The sequence below is a fragment of the Cricetulus griseus genome, chromosome 5, assembly GCF_003668045.3.
Source record: "Cricetulus griseus strain 17A/GY chromosome 5, alternate assembly CriGri-PICRH-1.0, whole genome shotgun sequence".
NCBI lineage: Eukaryota > Metazoa > Chordata > Mammalia > Rodentia > Cricetidae > Cricetulus > Cricetulus griseus.
This window is the reverse complement of record NC_048598.1, coordinates 147,440,539-147,446,538: the sequence shown is the minus strand read 5'-3', so window position 1 is coordinate 147,446,538 and position 6,000 is coordinate 147,440,539.

Genomic DNA, 6,000 nt, shown 5'->3' with positions numbered 1-6,000 from the left:
GCTGTGACAGTGGGGGAGAACCACTGCCTGTGCATGAACATATTCATTCTCAGATGAGTAGAGATTATTGTTTTATATTTAGAAACCTTGGAGCTAATGAGATCACTGTCTATTTGAAAGCTCCATGAACAATTGGATGGTGTACTAATGCAGCTTCCTAAATGCAAGCACAGAATCAGAATCCTCTCTGACACCTCAGACGCTTGCCCAGAGCACTGTCTGTACCACATGAGTGCCTGGTGCCCTTGGAGGCCAGAAAAGGGTGTCAGATCTCCTGGAACTGGAGTTACAGGTGCTAGAACTTGAACCCAGATCCTCAGGAAGTGCTCTTAACTGCTAAGCCATATCTCCAGCCCCTCTGTCACTCTTCTGGGGTGGGTTTGGGCCTAAAGCCAAATGCTGCTTGGGTAATCACAGAACCATTTCTATGAGACGATAGAAGCCCTGATTCTTTGGTGAGTCTGGATAGTCTCAGGGCAGGAGATGGGTAGATAGGAAGAGTTGTGAAGAAGCCCCTTCAAGGAACTCAGGGTTTCCCTTTATTGATGGAGCTTTGTGACTGAGCGCTTGCATGGGTCTATCATAAGGATGGGACTGGCGCTGGGTATGTAGACCATGCCTGTAACCCCAACATTCAGGAAGCAGAGGCAGGTGGATCTCTGAATTCAAGGTCATTCTGGTCTACATAGTGAGTCTCAGGCCAGGCAGGGACAAAGTAAGACGCTGTCTTTAAAAAAAAAAAAAAAAAAAAGGCAGTGGTGGGAAGATTGGTTACAGGGGTATGCTTAGCTTTAATTTGGATTGATTGGGGTTTAATAGTAAATATGATACACAACTTGTCTTTTTGTTTTGTTTTGTTTTGTTTTGTTTTGAGACAGGGTTTCTCTGTGAAACAGCTCTGGCTTGCCAGGCGGTAGGGGCGCACGCCTTTAATCCCAGCACTTGGGAGGCAGAGGCAGGTGGATCTCTGTGAGTTCAAGACCTGCCTAGTCTACAAGAGCTAGTTCCAGAACAGCCTCCAAAGCCACAGAGAAAAGAAAAACCAAAAAAAAAAAAAAAAAAAAAAGAAAAAAAGAAAAAGAAAAGAAAAGAAAAAGCTCTGGCTGTCCTGGAACTCACTCTGTAGACCAGACTGGCCTCAAACTCACAGAGCTCCACCTGCCCCTGCCTCCTGGAGTGCTGGGATCAGAGGCTTGTGCCACCACTGCCCGGCTCTACAACTTGTCTTTATCTCCAGTTCACAGTTGTTTGTACTCTGCAGATGACTACATCAAGGCCAGTTTGTTTTGGGGTTCATTCTGATGGTGATCCTCTTACCCCTTGTCAGTGAGCCCTGTTTTAAAGGTGTCTGCTTGGCATCCTAGCTAACAGTTAAAACAGACTGAAAGGGAAGACTTTTATTTTTATTTGGCAAGGAAGGCCACAGTCACTTCTCTCTTTGCACACAGGCTGCTGATCCTCCTTGTGGAATGGCCTCATCTAGGCAAATGTGATTTTTCCCTTTGACTAGACTTCTTCTCAACCAGGTGGGCGTTGGTGGTGCACACCTTTCATCCAAGCACTTGGGAGGCAGCGCAGGCAGATAGATCTCTGTGCATTCGAGTCCAGCCTGGTCTACAGAGTGAGTTCCAGGAGCCAGCACTACGCAGAGAGACCCTGTCTGGAAAACTTAAAGAAAATTCTTCCTAACCTGGGAGAAACGACTGGAAAAACTGGAAACCTGGAAAAAAACGACTTTTGGGCTAGGGAGACTGACTGACTGCTCAGTGGTTAAAAGCATGGTAACTCTTCAGGAGAACTTGACTGTAGATCCCAGTACCCATGTTGGGTAGCCTCAAGCATCTGTTCCTCTGGCCTCTGTGGGTACCCATGCACCAAGTGGCACATACGTGACATACACAGACACATAAGTAGGCTTTCTTCTATAGAGTGTTTCTGACACGTATTTGGAGTAAGGTTTGGGGAAAATGGCTTTAAAATTATAGAAATGACTATCACAAATTTGATGTCTGAAAACAACAGGCAGCAGGTTGGGAATTAATCTAAATTCCAGCATACCCAATAGTTTCTAATAATTATGTAGAATTCACCAAAATAAAAGCTTCTTGGTACAGTTCATCTGATACAAAAGTGACCTACAACATCACAATTGAGGATGGGTGTAAAAACATAATCTCAACAATGGAGGCAGGAGGATTAATATTTAAACAGTCTGGATTCCACAGATAGACACTTTTTTTTTTTTTTTTTTTTTTTTTCAAGATTGGGTTTCTCTGTGGCTTTGGAGGCTGTCCTGGAACTAGCTCTCGTAGACCAGGCTGGTCTCGAACTCACAGAGATCCACCTGCCTCTGCCTCCCAAGTGACACTGTTTTAAAAAGATTCTTTTTGTAAGAAATAAATAGGGGGCTGGAGAAATGGTTCAGTGGTTCCCAGAACTAACATGGTGGTCCACAACCCTCTGTGACTTCAGTTTCAGGGGATGTGACACCCTTTTCTGAACTCTTTAGATACCAGGCATGTATGTGGTGCACATACATACATACACACATACATACATACATACACACATACATACATACACACACACACCATGAAGGCAAAACACTAGTATAAGAAAATAAAATCTCAAAAATAAACATTTAAATAAGAGAAGGAGTAAGTGAGCTTTCCCTCTATTCACGTGTGCTTCTGAATGGCCCTGAGTTGTTTGTAGCCAAGTTAGCAGAACTGACACCTTCCACTTTGTGTAATGGCCACAGACAGATTTCCTTCTCAGCAAGCTTTGTAGGGAAATTGAGGACATTGTACATAGCATGTACTCACCAAATCATTCAGACCACCCTTCCTTCCTTCCTTCCTTCCTTCCTTCCTTCCTTCCTTCCTTCCTTCCTTCCTTCCTTCCTTCCTTTTGTTTTTCAAGACAGGGTTTCTCTGTGTAGCCCTGATTGTCCTGGAACTTGCTTTGTAGACCATGTGGGCCTCTGCTTCCTGAGTGCTGGGATTAAAGGCATGCAATACCATGCCTAGCTCCTCCTCCTCCTCCTCTTCTGCAGACACCAGGCTCGTTAGGCTGTTAAATAGCATCTGCCCAGCTGTGCACTGTAAACATCCTTGTAGTCCCAGTTCAATGGAATCTGAGGAAGGGGGATTGCTTGAGCCAAGAGTTCAAGACCAACTTGAGCAACACAGCAAAATTCTATTTCCAAACAAAACAGAGCCAGACATGGTAGCTCTCACCTATAATCCTAGCACATTGGCTGAAGCTGGAGGATTGGCTTGAGTTCAAGATCAGCCTGGGCTACAAAGTAAGACCATGACTCAACCAAGTAGTAAATAAATAAATAAATAAATAAATAAATAAATAAATAAAGCCAATAGCATCTGAGAAAGTATCTGATTAAGGTTGTGCCTTGGCTGCATAAATGCTGTATACTGTCACTGAGAAAAATGTCCCAGTGTCTCTGAGACTTTGAGACCCTGTCTCAAAAGCAAAACAAAAAGCTCAGGGTGTTTGATTAGTATACAGTAAGACCCTGAACTTTTTCTTTTTAGATTGAGTTTCTCTGTGTAGCCTTAGAGAGCCACCTGCCTCAGCCTCCTGAGTGCTGGGATTAAAGATGTGTGCCACCACTGCCTAGCTAGGCCCTGGATTTTTAAAAGATGCATACTTCCCTGAAGAGAAGTAAAATAAATAGCCAGAGGAATATTCTACTATAAGATCTAGAAACCCAGAACCTCTTATATCCTCTACAGTTTACATGAAAGCTTATTAATTTAACAACCTGTTATTTGAGCCGGGCATTGGTAGCACACGCCTTTAATCCCAGCACTTGGGAGACAGAGGCAGGAGGATCGCTGTGATTTCGAGGCCAGCCTGGTCTCCAGAGTGAGTGCCAGGATAGGCTCCAAAGCTACACAGAGAAACCCTGTCTCAAAAAACAAAACAAACAAAACAACCTGTTATTTGGATGATTTTATGTGTCTGGAATTACTTCATATGCTAGAATCCAATTTTAGAGGTGCTAAAAAGAAACTGAAGCACCAGGCGGTGGTGGTGCACACCTTTAATCTCAGCACTCAGGAGGCAGAGGCAGGTAGATCTCTGTGAGTTCAAAGCCAGCCTGGTTTATAAAGTGAGTCCTAGAACAGGCTTCAAAGCTACACAGAGAAACCCTGTCTTGAACCCCCTCACCCCAAAAATATGAAGCATGAAATATTTTAGGAGGGAGGTAAAAGAGAATAACAGGAGGTTATAGAAGACTGCAGTGAAAACAAAAATCACAATTGCAAAGATGACAGACTTCTGTTTTTTTATATTTCTTTCAATGGGATATACAATTGAATAAAGGGTATAGAAATTGGTTTCTGCTTTAATACACAGATTTCTTGTAACAGGTGTCCAAATACATAGTAATCCTATTCAGTTAGTCTGATTAAAATTTCAAACTGAAATTTTCATTTTGGGTCTTGGGTTTTAAAATTCAGTCTATCTGCTTAAGGGTAATGATTCAATAATTATTGATTAGAAAAGGAAATTTTATTTAAATCGTATCTGTTAATCTTTCTATCTAAAACTTCATATACTTTTCCACTTTCAGAACTTATTTTAAGTGCAGCAAGATTTATTTAAAACTGTCACAACAGTAAAAGGTATTACAACAAGACTATTAGAGTATTGATGGGACAAACCCAGTGTCACTATTGACTTTTATTTGGAGGAATTGTCTGACCGGTTTAATCACTCAGAAGTTCCGTTTGTTAAATGCCCTGTCAGAAGAGTCATTTCAGTATTGCTGATTTCTGTGCTATTGTGTTAAGATTTGCCTGTGCTTTCAGCTTTCATACTACATGATTTATGTTGGAATGTATTTGGTTAATAAGAAAATTTAAACACTGTTTTCACCTCAATGTAGAAATACAGTGGTTTTGATTTTTTTTTTTATTTTTAGTGCTGCCAAAATAAAATACTCATTTTCTCATAAAAAAAAAAGAATACTAGGAGATATTCAGAGGAGTAAGCCGCAATATTGGAGCCTGATCTCCAGCCTCCAGGTCCCATGGAGTAGTTACCCTTTCTTCCTCATGAGATGAAGCATAAGTATCAGGAACATTTTAACTACCTGACATCCAAACACAAAACCCGAGGATCTGTGTGGCTAAGAGTCGTTTCCCAGCTCTCGGGATGGGTGGCACATGGCTAAAGTGTCCTGTTGTCAGCCTGTTTGTTTATTCTGAGTCAGGGTGTTAGGTAGCCCAAGTTAGTCTTGAATTAGCTGGTGAGGGTGACCTTGAATTTCTGGCATTACTGTAGCTACCCCCAAGTGCTGGGATACAGGTATGCCTCACCATACCCAGCTCACATAGTACTAGGGACTGAATCCTGAATGCCAGCCAAGCACTCTATGTCCTCAGCCCTTATTTTAATTATTTTGGGTCTCATGTAGCTGAGACTAGCCTCTATCTTGCTATGTAGCAGAGTATGAACCTGAGCTCTGACTTCCCTTGTCTCCACTCCCCAAATGCTGGAATTGCAAGTGCCACCAAGCCCTTCCTGCTGTCAGTTTGACACAATGGAGAATACAGACACTGCTTCATGGATGTTTGGAAGGTCCCATACTCTGTGTATGGCACTGCAGATTAGTCCCGAGACCTTGTAGATGCTAGACAGTCACTACCACTGGGCTACATCCCTAGTCCTCTATTCTTGTCAGACTTGAAGCCATTTGAAGCTGGCATCTCCTCCCTTTACCCTGCTGAAATGCCACAGGAAAGCCCTACTGATCTTAGGGCCAAATTTAGATTCTATTCTGTCCTCATGTGTGACAAGTCTGCAGTGTCTGTTCTCTTCAGTTGGTAAAAGCACAGCAAGTGTTTGTTTACCTCTGTGACAATTCTGTCTTTTGCGATTTCTCTTCCGCCACTCATGGCCCATCTATCCCTTGCTGTCCTCACACATGTTTTTTGCTAGGCATTCAGCTGATGTCCCTTGACTTCTGCT